Here is an 18,854-nt window from a genome sequence, read left to right on the forward strand (position 1 = left end):
TGTGGTCGCACTCTTTCTTGCACCCCTATCCTATTGTCCATATGTACATTAAATGTTAAGAAATTCCCCAGGTGTTTTAACTGATATGCTTGGGTGTGGTTCCTGTCTCTTTAAAAGAGTGGGACAGGGCCTAAACACATGATATAAGCATGCTGTGTATTTAAAATCTAAAAGATGCCTGTGAGCATTGCTCAGATTTGTGTAAGTCAGTGTAGGGACTGACCAAATGGGAAGGCCGTGAAGGGGCTGGTCAGCTTAACAAACTATTGCAATATTTTGGAACTAACATTCCCTGAATTCAGATGAATTACAGTTTGAAGTGTTAATATTAGGTGAGTGCTGAATTTGTATGATATATATATATATATATATATATATATATATATACGGATCCTATGCATAAACAGATTAAAGTGTGTGCAATACTGACAGCTCTTTTTCTCTAGATTTGCAGCAGGCGCACATCTTACACTGCCTCAACCCTTCAGCTAAACAGGATCTCAGTTTTGATATTACTCTAGAACTAAGTAAAGTGTAAGATCACTCAGTAAAATGTGTGGTCACTTTACTGCATCTTTTACCAACACTCTCAAAATTGGGGGAGAGAAGAAAACCTTCCCAGATGCCACATACAGTCCTGGCCCTCACCAATATGATGCCTTAGGCAAGATTTTGGCTGGTGCCCTCTTGCACAGATGCTAGTTCCGCTTCTGACCCTGCACCCCTTTCCCAGCACCATCACCCCTCACCCACAGCAGTCTTCATTTTGGTGCTCCTACCCCCTATATTTTAAATAGGAACAGTGTGCACATTTGGTGTGCAGCCCAAAAAGGGGCATCTTCTTGCTGGGAAGGGGCACGGCCACACAATAATACCCCCAGTTGACATTACGCCACGCAGTACTACAACTTTATTCACATTATATCATGCAATAGTGTCTCTTATTCACATTACATCACACAGTAGTACTACGTTACTCCTCACAGTAGTGCCCCTTATTCACATTACACCACACAATATTGCTCTTTGTTCACATTAGACCAAACAGTAGTGCCCTTTCTATACGTTACACCACAAAGTACTGTAGTACACCTCAAACACATAATGCCGCACATTAGTAATGCTTTTCGTATGCAGATAGAGCCGCAGTCACACACAGAATATAGGCATGCTGTGCATCATTTTATTCAGCAGAAGCTGCTTGTGCCCCTAGGCATTCCAAATGCCCTAGTCATCTGCCTAGTTTTCCTATGCCTTGGGCCGTTTCTGCCCACATACTTACCCAATGCAGTGTCAGGGTGCATCATGATAACACGTTCTGCTCTGAATCCCATTATAATGGCCCTGACCTGTCCCTTTGAATCGCTGCATAAGGCTGCTTACAGTGGGCTGCAGTGATGTGTATTACTGTGCCACACCACGGCACCTCCCACCTGGAGCTCTCCCCACTCTATCTTACCTAAAAGGAATGCAGGGGAACCATGCATCTGTTGGGTATGCACTCAGATGTGTATATACTATACTGTATGTCACATGTGTGCTACATTATCCTGAATAACAAATAAACTATAATCCTGGTTCACTAATTCTGTGTGGGCTTACCTCCATTATCATCTACAGACTCTGGGCCAAATTCAGACCTGATCGCTAGGCTGCGTTTTCATACAGCCTGCGATCAGGTCTAAACTGAGCATGTGTATGCACCGCAATGCGCAAGCACGTCACATGGGTACAAAGCGGATCGCCGCTCAGCAATAGGTTTGTGCGAAGAATCCATCTGCACGGCCCTTCACAAGGAGATTGACAGGGAGAAGGCGTTTGTGGGTGGCAACTGACCGTTTTCTGGGAGTGGTAGGAAAAACGCAGGCGTTCCCAAGCGTTTGCAGGGAGGGTTCCTGGCGTCAATTACGGTCCCGGACAGGCTGAAGCGAACGCAGTGGCTGAGTATGACCTGGGCTGTGAGGAGACTGCACAAGAACTGTTTGTACAGCTCTGCTACACATGCGATCGCACACTTGCACAGCTAAAATACCCTCCCCCTGTAGGCGGTGACTATCTGTCCACCACAGTGCACAAATCGCCTGCTAGCGGTCAGGTCTGAATTAGACTCTCTGCCCTCAAAAGCATCACCTCTATTAGCTGTATTCTATTCAAAATTGTAATAATAATATATTATACAGATTTCTGTTGTCCAACCCTTGTTAATATGTAAATAATGCGTTATTATTGATCTAAAAAACGCAGCTTCTGCACACCTACACACTATGCAGCAGTGTAAAAATATCCAGCCTCAGGTACAGCTTATCTTATGTATTTCATTTCTATTTATTGCTTGACTTATTGAACATTCAACTCATTTTCTTAAAAACCAAAACTGATTTTAATGTTATTATGATTTCCAATATTCAGATTGATTATTTGCATAAAAATTATTGCTTGCTGAGCCATTTACAATGAAATGCATTCATCAAAATTGTTTTCTACAACCAGGCAGTTTTCATGTCTTTTTAATAAGACAGGCATTCAACTGTTTTGTTTAAATTTAGATTCAATAATTGCTAACGTATTTCACAGTTTTTTTTAACTAAGAAACATTTTTGAACTATTATATATTTTGTTTCAATGGTACAAACTTTAAACAGTATCTATTCTATCCTGACAAAAGTGACTTTAAGTTTTGCTCTGTTAAGCAGCTTGAGAGACATTTATGCTACAAAAAGCCAATACACAGTACTTATTGGCGCTGAATTACGTCAAACCGGATTCCTTGGCAAAAAAAATAACAAATGAACACAAAGATGGGAATTTATTAAATGCTGATTTGTCAGATTGATTGTCATTTGCTGTGTATCACTGCTGACAACCCACCACATTTATTATGCAACAGATTAGAGGGTTAAAATGTAAATTGTCATTGATATCCATTGACTTCAATATCTCTAATAAATGCGTTTTAAAACAAACATCATGCGTATTATGGGAAACCAATTCTACATGGGGTCGGAGGATGCACCTTAACATATGTTTGGGCCCCGACACTTAGGGATGCTCCCTTCATTGCTATAGTAAATAGCACTGTGTTCTTGTACCACTGGCTGGTGGGTACCAGTATAAAATATAAAGAGAAATGGCCTCCAATAGTTAATTTAAATTTATTTCCATTAATTTAATAAAGAGTTTATTTGGAACCTTCATTTTTAAAAAAATGCACCTGTGTCTCTTTATTTTGCTGGATAATATCTGTACACTTATTTGTTTATTAGGAAAAAAAAGTCACTTAATTATATTAAAAAAATGTGACAAATTAGCAATTATTCATTTCCTTACCTCTTATCAGATAAATACAACATTAATTCCCCTTTATTATAACTATTATAATCTATACACCATTACAATATTAAAATGTAATGTTCCCCCATATATTGTATATTGTGTTTATAAAATTGAAAACTGAATGGACATATGGCTGAGGATCTCCCCTGCTAAACCCTGCCGCTAATCTGGTACCATGGACTCAGTGATTACCAGCATCATGGGAACTTTTCTCACCCACATGATCTATTAATGTAAACAAAGCTTGTAATGGGCTAATCAGTAGCATTATTGAAAATATGTTGGATTAAAAAGCACAAACACATAACAGAATATATAAAAAAAATGAGCTCATGCTCAACTATCACACAGCAATCATTCACTGAATATATACACCATACATATACCACCAAGCATATAAGGCATAATATTCACCATTATTTAAAGAAGCAGGACAACAACAAATTCTCATTTAGGCCTTCAATCTGTGAATCCTCTTTGACTTAAATAGTAGATATGTTTGTGCTCTATCTCCCGCACTATGAAGATAGCAGTGTTTGCGCTGTTTAATTCAGCATATTTTCAATATTGCAGCTGAGCAGCGAATTATGAGCTATATTAACATCGTACTTGCCCACCCTCCCGGAATGGCCAGGAGGCTCTGAAAATCGGATGGCTCTCCTGGCCAGAAAGGGGGTCAAGTCTCCGGCTTTCCCTGCCAGCCCTCCACACCCCATCCCTCAACCGCCCACAGCAGAGAACAAGTGGGCTGTCCGAGGGGATCCGATGATGTGATTAATGCTTATTTGCACCATCGATAATGCAATCTGCCCACTTCCCCACCGGTCACACCCCTGGCCAGACCACCTTGCCTCCTGGCCACGCCGCCGGCCAGGCCACCATGCACCTACAACGCTGCTTTCTCCTGGAGGAGCGGGCAGCAAAGTAGGCAAGTATGATTAACATTGGTAGATCACGTGTGAGTGATGCTGGGTCTTGTGGGGGTTTGGTGACTTGGGCATTTAGATGGCAATGTATAGTATGCACCCTGATGAAAGTGTCTTAATGCACTGAAACATTGGTTCGCAGTATGAGCTACATCTTCCTGAGTGCTGCCTATTGCAAGCTGAACAGTAAATATGTCTTACATGTATCAGTATTGGGGTAATTAAATGAAATTGCAATGTCTGTATAGTTCAATATGTTAATGTATGAGTCTTGAGAACAATGAGGGTGACTGACATCAATAAGTCCAAAACATCATTCAAAAACTAAAGCTGAGTAATTTTTTATCATCCCTGCAGAAAATACTGATACAGAATGAAAAAAGGGAAACCCCATAGGAATTTCTTCAATTACTGCAGAAAAACTCATCACATTCAATGTCAAGAGTTTTACTTTTATATTGTATTCCTTTTCTTGCGTCAATCTTCAAAAGGCAAAAGTATTTTGGTGCTTAAAATTATTCTGAAATCAGAATAAAAGTGATAGCATTATTCAATGAGTTAGGTAGGTTCTTTCTCTGAACTGCTAAGTTCCAGCATTAAAATCGTAACTGCCTCTATTGCATCATACATTTACCTTTCAAGGAAATGAATGCTTTTGAAAAGAGCTAGGACACTGACCGTCAATTCATTGTGCTGTATTGTGTGGTTGGGGTAAGAACACTTGAGGCCAATATATACCAGAGAAATGCGATAAGGTAAAATTATACTCCGCTCAAGAAATAAAGATACTTATAGGTAATGATGACATTTCTGCCTTGACATGAAACTGCTGAGGAATCTAGAAACGACAAAAAAAATAATACTTGCAGTTTACAAGTTAATGTATAAATATTTAATCTCAATATAAAGATACAGTATTCAAAAGATCAGGGGTCAGCAAACTTTTGTTATAAATTGCTAGCTCAAATCTAGATAATCTTGTGTGTGTGTTTGTGTGTATTAAACAATGGCCTGTATTCAGACATCTTGAACTAAGGGGGTCATTCCGAGTTGATCGCTCGCTAGCAGTTTTTAGCAGCCGTGCAAACGCTATGCCACCTCCCACTGGGAGTGTATTTTAGCTTAGCAGAAGTGCGAATGAAAGAATCGCAGAGCGGCTACAAAATAATTTTGTGTAGTTTCAGAGTAGCTCCAGACCTACTCAGCGCTTGCGATCTTGAACTAAGGGGGTCATTCCGAGTTGATCGCTCGCTAGCAGTTTTTAGCAGCCGTGCAAACGTTATGCCGCCTCTCACTGGGAGTGTATTTTAGCTTAGCAGAAGTGCGAACGAAAGGATCGCAGAGCGGCTACAAAATTATTTTGTGTAGTTTCAGAGTAGCTCCAGACCTACTCAGTGCTTGCTATCACTTCAGACTATTCAGTTCCTGTTTTGACATCACAAACACGCCCTGCGTTCGCCCAGCCACGCCTGCATTTTTCCTAGCACGCTTGCGTTTTTTCGAACACTCCCTGAAAACGGTAAGTTGACACCCAGAAACGCCCTCTTCCTGTCAATCACTCTGCGGCAGCCAGTGCGACTGAAAAGCTTTGCTAGACCTTGTGTGAAACTACATTGTTCTTTGTAATAGTATGACGTGCGTGCACAATGCACCGCATACGCATGCGCAAAAGTGCCGATTTTTTGCCTGATCGCTGCACAGCGAACGAAAGCAGCTAGCGGTCAAATCGGAATGACCCCCTAAGGGTGGTATCCTATTAGCTTAGCTGCAAAGCAGAATCCCCAATAACCGACCCGTTATTGGACCCGAACACAAAGGTCCACGCTGTTATCACGGATCCCATGTGTTATCGGCCGATAACGGGTGAGTTAAAGCACAGTAAAAACGGGCTACAATTGGATAGCCCGATAGCATTATTGGGCTGAAAAGCCTGTTATTACCTCGCTCACTGCCCTTTACCAGCTAATGTCAAATTTTGACCACTAAAATAGACAAAAAATATGGTGATTAAATTACTCGTGTTTAATGATTTCAAGCTATTATAATGGTGGCAGATAAAAGGCGGCAAGACTAAGGTGACCTGGGTATCAAAAAAAAAAAAAGCAATTATTTTAAGCATAGTACTAATATCAAACCATACCTATCATTTGTGTTGGGGAGGGGTTAATTTAAAGGTTTCATATGATAGGGAGGCAACAACTATCATATGCAGTTGGGGAAACTATAGCCCACTTGAAAGTGATTGTTAACTCGGTTTCCTATCCTCCTTCATATCAAGCTGCCGCATATGATCCCAAGCAGTTATAGATAGATTGTAGTGGACAGAGCTGCCTTCCTGCTCAGAAGGGGAGCCTCTCATTGAGCCCTTTTGCTTCCCACCACTGCAGAGCTCTCCGGTCCTCAACTTCTGCCATCATGAATGCTCTGCTGCTGCTTGATCTTCCATTGCTGCTGTCTTTTGGCTTGATCCTGCAGGCTTCTGGTCTCTTCCACGACTGCTGGAGCTCCTCCTCTCTTCAAGAGATCTTCAAAGCTCCCCCTCCTCTGAAGGACTGAGCTCTCCTGCTCTGCAGCATCTAATATAAGATGTCGCAAGAGTGGGCGGAGCTATGATACAGCAAGCCATTATCGGCTTGCCACGGCTTTTCCTGATTGGCTGGGCAGCCTCTCACACTGTGACTGTACACACCTGCGATTGCACCATAGAAATCCTATAGGATGCGTCAATCCACAGGCGCACATATACACTCGTGCCTCACACCAAATGGATTATGGAAGCGCCTAGTCACAACCAAGCTGAGCTTAGCTACATCTGTAGTAAGGAGATCTCTAAATCCAGTGTTAAATAAAATTAGCCCTAAGAGTTTACAGGTTAACTAAAATAAATTAACAGTGTACTGTACATTACAGACCCTGATGGGACTAAGCCAGTTTAGCATGTAAGGCATTGCCAGGCATGTGAGGAACTATAAGATTTTCAGCAATCCTTAGTTGATTGTGGGATACACACAAATAAAAACTATTGCATCGCTGCAAGATCAGGCTTAGGCAGTGTGTGTGTTTGTGGGGGGGGGGGGGGAGGGGGGTATGGGAAGGAGGGGTATATTAAAATTCAACTATTAAAGAATAAGTTATTATTCTTTAATTTAATAGTTAAATTATAATGTCCCCCCTTCCCCCCTCTGCCTATGCCTCATTTAGCAGCTGGAATAGTTATTTTTATTGTCAATAAGGGCACTACAGTGTGGCATACTGTGTATAAGGGGCATATAAGGAGTTCTACTGGGTAGCATACTGTGTATAAGGGGTTCTACTGTGGCATAACGTATATAAGGTGGACTACTGTGGCATAACGTGTTTAAGGTGTAAGGACACTTTGTGACATACAGTGTATAATGGGTACTACTGTGTGGCGTAATGTGTATAAGGGCTCTACTGTGTGTTGTAACATGTATAAGAGGTACTACTGTGTAGCATAATGTGACTAAGGAGCACTACTGTGTGGTGTAAAGGGAATAAGGGACACTACTGTATGGTGTATGTGAATAAGGTTGCACTACTGTGTAATTTGAAATGGGGACACTATTGAATACCATGCCTTTTGGTACATATTATCCCTATTCAGAAGATTGTATGTGTGTGTGTGTATGTGTGGAAGGGGGGCTCGTTCTGCTGCGGGGAACACTGGGCTCCACAGGGAATAACATTGGGGTGTAGAGTAGGATCTTGATCCGAGGCACCAACAGGCTCAAAGCTTTGACCTTCTTCCCAAGATGCATAGCGCCACCTCCTATATAACCCTGCCTCCATGCACAAGAGCTCAGTTTTGTAGTTGGTGCCATGCAGTAAGCAGGCATACAACAGGGGGGCTGTTCCAGCAGCCCTGAGAAGAGCTTTTCTAAGTGAAAAATTAAGACTTCAAGGGCTGCAGCAGTGACTCTGTGAGTATTAGATATCAGTCTGACATCTCCTGCTGCAGCTCCAAAACCTCCCTCAGCGGCGCTGTATACTCCCGCGCCCTGGTTGCTGGGTACTTACAGCGGAGGCTCCGGTTTGCTCCTCGTTAGTCGCACACACTCTCGGAAGTTCTCCTGGATCGCGTGGCCGCACTCAGGCAGGAGGTAAGTGGGTCCCCTAGGTGGGTCCCACTAAAATCGTTATCCGGCGTGGCCGGTGGGAGGCTGGTGTGGACACTGTGGTCGGGCAGGGACTCCACTAAACCACCAGGGCAAGGGCACAGGTCGGTTTTTTTACCTCACAAAAAATGTTTTATTAACAGCCCATAGTACCAGTGGTGAAGTCCAGCAGGGGGATAAGGCTTGGACCTGTAGCCTCTCCCCCAGCCCCAGGGCGCCATTTATAGTAATGTTCCCGCCCTGGAGCTGCATATCTCTCTCTCCCTCACTCCCAGTCAGTGTTTGGGCACCATTACACAGAGCAGCACTGTTTCTGGGACTGTTTGGGCAAATCCTCCTTTGTAAAGCCGCCTGCATGTCAGCGCTGTCCATTTTACAAGACACTTAAGTATTCCACATGTCTATTGACAGTGTTAGTTAAGAAACAGTGCATTTGGTCAGGGTTATATAGTAAAAGTACCCTGTGATATACATCCAGTCTTTACTGTGCATATCTACTAAATATATAGCCATACTGAGTATTACTTTGTATTGGTAGTCCAGTGCAGTTTTATTGCATGTCAAAATTTCTGCATTGTACATTGTAACTATATGTGTGTGCATGTAGCTGCTGTGTGACCTCCATTTCGTGTCTCTCACTCAGATTGCTATCCCTATATTCTATAACCTGAGGGGGCTAGGTGCATCAGGTTTATCATTTAATATAGGTAGTTCACAGGATATACTTATTGTGTATTTTTCTCTGTGAATTTCAGTCACATATACCTCTTGAATTCCCTGTTTGTGCTAATACACTGCACAGGGGTTTTTTGTCAGGTATTGTGCTGCTGATATTTTAGTGGGTTGCCCTGCATTGAGCTTTCGGATATGTCTGTGGCACCCCACTAAGGGTACCATCAGTTTGTGTGTATTTATGTAAAGCAATAGTGTATAATGTGTCCTGTACTGCATGCTTAATTTGTATTGGTGACAGTGGGCAGTATCAGCATCACATGGTCCCTAGCAGCAGTGGAGGCTCATGGGACAGAAGGAGATAAAAGAGGCTGCACTAACAGTTAGTGGCAGTTGGTCCACAGTACAGGGGAGAAGAGCTGCACTGCAAGGTTTCCCCAGTGACCTGCGGTGCTGAACCTGTGGTTGTTTGTGCTGAAACTGGCAGTGGGGTTTCCGGTGATACCCCTGGTGTCTATCGTGTCCTAGCAGGTGTAGTCATGCCAGGAAGTGGACCAGGAGGTGGCAGCAGCAGGCCAGCAAGAGAGCTGGGTGGAGATACAGATACCTGCTAAGAGTAGAGACAGTACAGAAGTGGGTCTGCCCCGGAGATGGACACTTAATTGGTGGTGCTCTGAGGATAAGACCCTTCTCCTCAGCAAATCAGTGGTTAAATCAACAGCCATTCGGAGGCAGCCAGATAGACTTGCCATTGTGACTGGTGCCAGAGTAAACACCTTGCACCACTCTGTATCATCACTTACACTGCAACTGTAGCACTGATAAAGTCCCAGTTACAGGATATTTACGCTATACTACTATACTACATCTTGACAGCATAGTTGAAGCAGTTACAGACAAGGAGCTACAAAGTATCAAATGTAAAGTCTGTGTAAGTGAGACTACAGATTAGAGACAGTCAATGAGAATCTGGAGCTTTTATTGACTATAAACCCTGTAATTAGTCAGCCAGGAAGAGCTGTTTGACATGGAGCAAGTTAGTTTTACCAGGAGCAGTGCTAATTCATAAACAGTTAACCTTTGTTTGCTACTTAACCTGGGCGAAAAACAATAAGAGCTCTCAATACTCATTCAGCCGTGCACGTGCTCTATGGGACTCCTTACATTACCGATTTAAAGCGATTTGCATGCATACCCTGGTACAGGTAGAAAGGGAATTTATTGTATGACCTGATGTCATTGCAACCTGTATATTTTATGGTTCATTATATATTCAATGTTGTGTTTATATTAGACTAAAGCTTGAATGACAAGTTTAACTCGCGGTTCGCTATACCATAGCAACCAGTATTTTCTTTAGTATTGAAGAGTCGACATACTTAAAGGAAGTGTGTAGAAAAGCTAACCCATTTGCAGGAACGCGACGCAGACTGAGAGACAACAGCTATCATCCAGTTCCTGCGCTAATTGTGTGTTTTAATTTGAATTCATTTTGCAAGCTTTTATACTGATTTTATGTACCCATATTGTACTCGCTGAGAGTACTGTATCTATCGAAATTAACTCCATTGCCGCAGATAATAAATCAAAACCTCATTTGAAACTTTAGTATTAATACTCTGAAGTTGACTTCATTTACTCATCCCTATCATCTGAGCAGAACCACAACCATCCTGCACCCATACTACTTCTGGGTGTCACATGTCAGCTACAAAGGGCAATGGAGCTGGGGCTGATACCACATTGCATGGTGGTGATGCTGCAGACACATTTGAGGAAAACATAACAGCTGAGGGTTCAGGTTTTGGGGGTTCCTTACCCCCCCCCAGTGGGATCGTAACAACGGGGGTTCAAATGACCCGTCTTGGGCTACCTTCTCCACGCTACTGAATACACTGGTAAGTAGACTAACGCCCCCTATGGGACCTCCTGTGCCGGTACAACCGCTTATCGTCCTTGCAGTTAACCCGCCATGGGCAGATCAACTGTCTGCTCAGTTACAGCAATTGAACCAATCACTGACTACTCAGAAATCTAACCCTCAACCGCCTTAGACCAAGGGGACCTCTAAGCGGGCCACTACTTCCTCACAATCCACCAACATCCCAGATACCTTGTCTGATGAGGATGGCGTATATACTGACCCCACAGATTCTGACCCTGATGCGTCTGATGGGGAGTCTGTCTCACAGGTGGATGTTCCTGACTTGCTGGAGGATATCAGGCTCATTCTTCAAATTACTGATGACCCAGAGCCTGATACTGCCCCTAATAAACCGGACATGTTTAAACGTCAGAAAGTGGTTAAACAACATTTTACCTCTTTCTGACCATTTAGTTGGCATACGTCAGGAGTCCTGGGAAAATCCAGGACAGAAATTCACGCCTCACAAGAAGATGCTGGCTCATTATCCCCTCACTACGGAGTTCAGTAAAAATTGGCAAACACCCACGCCAGTGGATTCGCAGGTGGTGCGGCTGGTGGTTTCCTCAGCTCTGCCAGTAACTACCATCACGTCTCTGAAAGAACCGACGGATAAGCGTGTGGAGGGTTCTTTTAAGGTGATTTACACCCTAGCAGGTGCAGCGCATCAGCCCACCATTGCAACGACTTGGGCTGCAGAGGCTATTGAAGCATAGGCTCAGGAGTTGGAAGTTGAGATGTCTTCCAACGCTTCTGATCATGCTAGACAATGTCTATCGTATATTGTCACAGCTTCTCATTACATTAAGGAGGTAGCTTCTGATTCTGGTATTCTGGCAGCCAAGGCTTCTACTATGTTCATACTGACTCGCTGGATTCTATGGTTGCGGTCCTGGTCCATGGATCTGGACTCTAAGAAAACCCTGGAGGTACTCCCTTTTAAGGGAAACATCCTTTTCGGAGAAGACCTCAACAAGATAGTGGCTGACTTAGCTTCTGCTAAAACAGCTTGTCTACCTAGTACTGCTCCTTCAGTACTGAAGGGTAAGAGTACTTCTTTTCGCTCCTTTCGTCCTTCAGGGAAAGCAAAGTGTCAGGCATACCCAAAACAGGTTCGTACTTCCAAACCCAATAAGCCCAAACCCAAACGGGTCTGGGCTGCCCGTCAGCCTGATTCCAAGACTGACAAGCCTGCCGCATGATGTGGCAGGCCTCCCTCTGGGGGATCCCAGGTTGGGGGGCTGACTTCTAGGGTATACCCAGGAATTGTTGAAGACCACTTCCGATGCCTGGGTACGGGATGTTGTCACTCAAGGTATCATTCAAAAATCGCCCCCCCCCCCTCATTGATTTAGCCTGACAGACGGCCCTTCAGATCAGATGAAGGCAAAAACTCTTCATTCGGTGGTACAGTTCCTCCTGGACACAGGAGTGGTAGTACAGGTGCCTCTGGCTCAGAGAGGCAAGGGGTACTATTCACTGCTGTTCCTAGTCCTGAAACCGAATGGGTCCTCTTGGCCCATTCTCAACCTCAAGTCCTTGAACAAATTTGGGAGGGTCTACATGTTTCGTATGGAAACTCTTTGCTCTATTGTTCTGGCCTTGGAACCTGGGGATTATATGGTCTCCCTGGACATACAAGATGCTTACCTGCATGTTCCCATTGCAATGTCACATCAGCAGTACCTGAGGTTTGCGGTTGGCAACCTCCATTACCAATTTTGGGTGTTACCTTTTGGTTTGACCACTGCTCCACGAGTCTTCACCAAGGTTATGGCAGTAATGATGGCAGTACTCCGTCGTCAAGGGGTCAGGATCCTGCCGTATCTGGATGACTTATTGATCCTTGCAAATTCCCCAGAAATTCTCCTACGCCATCTAGATCTGACTGTCCAGTTTCTGCAAGCCCACGGGTGGCTCATCAACTGGAAGAAATTTTCCCTGGTCCCTGCGCAGATCATGGTGCAACTGGGAGCATTGTTGGACAATCACAACCAGCAGTTGTTCTTGTCTCAGGAGAAGGTCCTAAAGCTTCAGGGCAGGATTCAATGCTTCCTATCTCGTCTGCAAGTGTTGATACATTCGGCGATACAATTGCTAGATCTCATGGTGTCGACTTTCAATATAGTGGAGTATGCTCATTTACATTCACGCCCTCTGCAGAAACGGATTCTTGCCAAATGGGACGTCCTACCTCACCGGATCAGGTCTCACATGATCTCCTTGTCTCCAGAGGTCCATCTGTCACTTAGCTGGTGGCTGCAGGGCAGACGTTTGAACAGGGGTCGTCCCTTCTGGATCTCCTACTGGGTCCTTCTGACGACGGATGCCAGTCTTAAAGTCTGGGGCATAGTGTTGGAGTAACACTCCCTTCAGGGTCGGTGGACCAAGGAGGAGTCTCTCCTTCCGGTCAACATTCTGGAACTGCGGGCGGTGTTCAATGCTCTGAACATGGCCCAGCATTTAATTTAGAACAGACCTGTTCAGGTACAGCCGGACAACGCCACCAGGGTCGCGTACATAAATCATCAAGGCGGCACTCGAAGCCGCATTGCAATGAGGGAAGTATCAAGGATTCTTCAATGGGCAGAACGCCATCTGCCAACTGTATTGGCAGTGTTCATTCCGGGGGTCCTCAACTGGGAAGCGGACTTTCTCAGTCGTCAGGACGTACACGCCGGAGAGTGGAGCCTCCATCCAGAAGTATTCAACTCCTCGTGGACAAGTGGAGCCTTCCAGATGTGGATCTAATGGCGTCTCGACACAATCACAAGGCTCCGGTCTTCGGAGCAAGAACAGGGGATCCTCAAGCAGCATTCGTGGATGCACTGGCAATCCCATGGAATTTTTGGCTGCCATATGTGTTCTCTCCAGTGTCTTTACTGCCCAGAGTGATAAGGAAGTGCAAACAAGAAGGAGGCATACTACTTGTAATTGCTCCAGCGTGGCCCAGACGGCATTGGTTCTCAGACCTACATGGCGTCTAGATAGAGCGTCCCCTTCTACTTCCACAATGGCCAGACCACCTCGTTCAGGGCTCTTGTGTCTACCAGGATTTGGCCCGACTGGCTTTAACGGCGTGGCTCTTGAAGCTTCCGTACTGAGGGCCAAAGGTTTTTCGGAGGCAGTCATTCAAACTATGTTGAAGGCCCATAAGCCGGTTTCTGCTCGGATTTACCATAGGGTCTGGAATTCTTACTTTGCTTGGTGTGCAAATACCAATCATGACGCTTACAAGTTTAGTATGGCCAAACTTTTTGCCTTCCTACAGCAAGGCCTGGACCTAGGCCTTCGACTGGCTTCCCTAAAGGTTCATATTTCTGCATTGTTGGTATGGTTTCAGAGAAAAATTGCACCTCTGCCCGATGTTCATACCTTTACTCAGGGTGTGTTGCGCATTCAGCCTCCTTATGTCCCACCGGTAGGCCCTTGAGATTTGTCGTGGTTTTGGAGGCCTTGCAAGAGTCTTCTTTTGACCCTCTTGCATCTGCGGATCTTAAGTGGCTTTCCCTTAAGGTCTTGTTTCTGCTAGCGATTGCTTCTGCTAGATGTGTTTCAGACTTGGGTGCCTTATCCTGTAGGTCCCCCTATCTGATTTTTTCACAGTGATCGGGCAGTTTTTAGAACGTGCCCTGCTTATCTACCTAAAGTGGTGTCTTCCTTCCACCTTAACCAGGTGATTGTGGTTCTTGCCTTTAATTCTCCTGAGTTGTCTTCCAAAGAGCGGTCTTTGGATGTGGTACGGGCTCTCGGTATCTATGTGAAGAGAACTGCTTCCATTCGGAAGGTTGACTCTCTCTTCATACTGTTTAGTTTTCACAAACGTGACTGGCCTGCTAACAAACAGAACTTGGCCAGATGGATTAGAATGGTGATTGCACATGCTTATGTACAGGCTGGTCTTCCAGCTCCTGCTACCATTAAGGCCCATTCTACTCGGTCCGTTGGACCTTCTTGGGCGGCCCGCCGTGGTGTGACCCTTAAACAATTGTGCAAGGTGGCTACGTGGTCCTTCGGGAACACGTTCATAGGGTTCTATGCCTTCGATACTTCCGTAAAATAGTAAAAAGATTACACCTGCATGAAAATGCGCTCACAAGCAGCAGGGGAATAGATATCCAATGAAGGGTGTTACCTTCACCCCAATGAAGCTCTCGTGTTACTAATAAAATTTGGATATCTTATCTCCTGCGCTCTCCTAGTTTAGTTTTTTGTACAAAGAAGGAGTAGACCTTTACTTATCTTTAAAGGCCGGTAGTTCTCTCACGTCCCATTTCCTCCTCAATAGTTTTCGATATGAATGATAATGGGCAGTATATATCCAATGATCCAATGTCAAACCATGTAAAAGAATATATAAAACACAATCTAGTGTATTGCCATTATAAAAATCTTTCAATTATGGATGATAGATTCATTAATCTTAATTTCTAATGAGTGTAATCCACACATATATATAAAAACAATTTCTTTAATGCTAAAAAGTTGTTCCAATCATGGAATATAGTTCAGTCACATAGGGATATAGCATATATCCACTTTTACATCCAATAATTTGTGAGGGTGGCTTCCTACCAGATTTGGGAAATTTTGAGGCGCTTATATAAAAGCTGTGCAGATGTCGCAGCAGTCCCGGGAAGACCAGCTCCAATGGTCAGCACCCCGTCCTCTCCTCGTCTGGTATGTCTGCCACGAATCCTCACCGTCATCCAACGCGTTTCGATCAAAATCGTTGATCTTTGTCAAGGCATAATGTAATGGCCTCCTCTTCCAGTCTTTTATACCCTTATGAATTGGTATTCCTAATTGCTGGGAGGAGCCACTCTCACTTACAATTAACACTCATTTTCTATATAATACATTCTTAAATCCTAATTTTCCATCTATGAGTTATTTTATAATGCAGTCTGTTATCTTTTTTCTCAACTGTACATAATGGTGAATGGTTAAAAAGCAGTTAAAGATATCAAAAACATAAAATAACGTGGACCGGAAGTACATAGTGCAGCCAGAAATATCCTCCGTTTTTCTCACTCAAATGGTTCCACATGATAGAGAAAGAAGACAGAGTTCTGTCCACCTGACCGTAACTTCCGATCACGTGATCATCCGGTCACGTGCTTGTAGCTGTCTGCAATGATGTGATTTCTATTCCGTCCAATGAGTCTTCCGGTCACATGGCACGCTATAGGCGGAAGTGTGATCGTAGCCGGCCGCGTCAATACCGCCTGCACTACACCCCGTGGAACATCCGATCACATGATGTATTATGGGCGATACTTCCGCCTTCAAGGATGCTTCCTTTGGACGCCGGGTTCTTGTGCCCACTACAGAGAGTCGCCTCCCATAAGGAACTGCTTTAGGACATCTCCGATGTTATTCCCTGTGGAGCCCAGTGTACCCCGCAGCAGAAAACGAGATTTATGGTAAGTACTTACCTTTGTTAAATCTCTTTCTGCAAGGTACACTGGGCTCCACAGGGCGCCCACCCTGACGCACTTAGCTTCTTTGGGTTGGTATGGCATTAGCCGCTGACACCCTCTCCTGTCGTGAGTGTGTGGTGTATGTGGCTACTAACGATTGTCATCTCTTTTACCTGCTACTGCATGGGACTGGTTAACAAAAACTGAGCTCCTGTGCACGGAGGCGGGGTTATAGAGGAGGTGGCGCTATGCATCTTGGGAAGAAGGTCAAAGCTTTGAGCCTGTTGGTGCCTCGGATCAAGATCCTACTCTACACCCCGATGTTATTCCATGTGGAGCTCAGTGTACCTCGCAGAAAGAGATTTAACAAAGGTAAGTTCTTACCATAAATCTCGTTTTGTGGAGCAGGGCACCAAAATACCTAGTTACGGCTTTGCTTATGGCTTCTATTCATTTTGCACAGTGATGACACAAACACGTCTTGTTTGTGAATGTCTTTAAAGACTTGGGTGGTCATTCTGAGTTGATCGAACCAGTAACTTTTTGCTGCTGGTGCAATCAACTAGTCCACGCCTATGGGGGAGTGTATTTTAGCTTAGCAGGGCTGTGAATGCTTGTGCAGCCCTGCTAAGCTAAAAAAGTTTTGTGTAAAAGATGACTTGCCCTAGACCTACTTACCCTGTGTGACGGCTCCAGCGATGCACGTCCCGGCTTTGACATTAGACATCCGCCCTCCGTTCTTCTGACCACACCTGTGTTTTCTCCACCAGTCCCCGAAAACGGCCGCCAACGGTCTGGTCATTCCCAGGAATGCCTTTTTTCTGTCAGTCTTCTTGCGGCCGCCACTGCGACCTCTTTCTTCATAGTCCGCGTCGTAAGGGCTCGCCGGGGCAACGACATGCATGCGCGCGCTGCGCATGCACATTCCGGACCCATTCGCAGCGACAAACCGCTGCGTGCGAACGGGTCGGAATGACCCCCTTAATGTACAACACATAGCACTACCACAACAGAGCACAAAAGCAGCGTGATCTTTTTGTTAAATACAGAACATGAGTAGTCATTAGTCCAAATGTTTTAAGCCTGGCGCACCAATTGCCATGGGGCAACACATACACACGGTATAGGCTGCTGGAGAGTGAAGCAAAAATCTGGTGAAATTGTAGCTACAGTATCAAAGCCAAGTTAAAAATATATATGTTATTCCTAAAGAATATCTACCAGACTGACATGCAGTAAAATAAGAATAATTAGGGGGCTATTTCAGATGTGGTTGGAGCTGCACCCTCTGCCTCATTATTATTATTATTATCCTTTATTTATATGGCGCCACAAGGGTTCCACAGCGCCCAATTACAAAGTACATAAACAAATAATCAAACAGTTGATGACAGTATAGGACAAGTACATGGTAAATAAACATAGTTGCATCAGCAGATGACGCTGGAATAAGTATCAGGTGGCAGAAGACTGCTGGATTTGGTGCAGTTGAAGATTATTAAAGAAAGGATAAGCACATGAGGGAAGAGGGCCCTGCTCGTGAGAGCTTACATTCTAAAGGGGAGGGGTAGACAGACAGGGGTGACACAGATGGGGTACATAGAGAGCGTGGAAATACCGATTAGTACCTTGCGCATAGGACCCATTCTGTGCGTCTGCGCACAGGTCCTGCAACCCAGGATGCAGGACAGCAGCAGACTGTCAGTGACTGCTGCCATCTGTGGGACATGGAAGGACCGCAGCAGATACCCTTTCCACGTCCTGGGGATGCTTAGATTTTGTGTGAATCCTTTTGGGGGATTTTCTGCAATCAAACTTTATAAATATGCCCCTCTGATACAAAGAACATAACAGCACTTACAGATCACATGCCCATATATGTAAATGTCTTATACTGAAATCCATCTTCTCTCCCGTAAAAATAGAAAAAGACTTTATTCAGAACCCATGGCGAAGCTAGAGATAGCAAGGGGGGAAATGCTCCTACTAACAGGGTTTTCCAAATCAAGCATTGCGGCACCATAGGAGTGCAGATGTGGCCCACTACTAGAAATCTATGGTTTGGGCTGGCTTTTGTGTAAGCTCAGCCACATGCTGACTGTAGCCTTAGAGATGCAGCACATGACCATCTACTCAGCCTGTACTCAGTAATTGTGGAGGTGCAGGTCTGCTCCCTTCACTTCCCTTGCATTCTCCTCTGTCTTCAATTAGTTTCCCCCATAGTTCCTACAGAAGGTAGATGTACGTAGTGTCCCCTCTCCTCCGCTGCCCACCCCTGATTCCATTCCTCCTACTATTAGACACTGGAGGACCAACTCTCAATAAGATGTACCAGAAGAAACTACTTAATCTTAAATCACAGGCTTTATTCCCAGATGCACACAGCTTCTTAAAAAGTTAGAATACAGTTTGATGTTATCAGAATCTTATTCCACTAATT

This window comes from Pseudophryne corroboree, chromosome 2, assembly GCF_028390025.1.
Source record: "Pseudophryne corroboree isolate aPseCor3 chromosome 2, aPseCor3.hap2, whole genome shotgun sequence".
Classification (NCBI taxonomy): Eukaryota; Metazoa; Chordata; class Amphibia; order Anura; family Myobatrachidae; genus Pseudophryne; species Pseudophryne corroboree.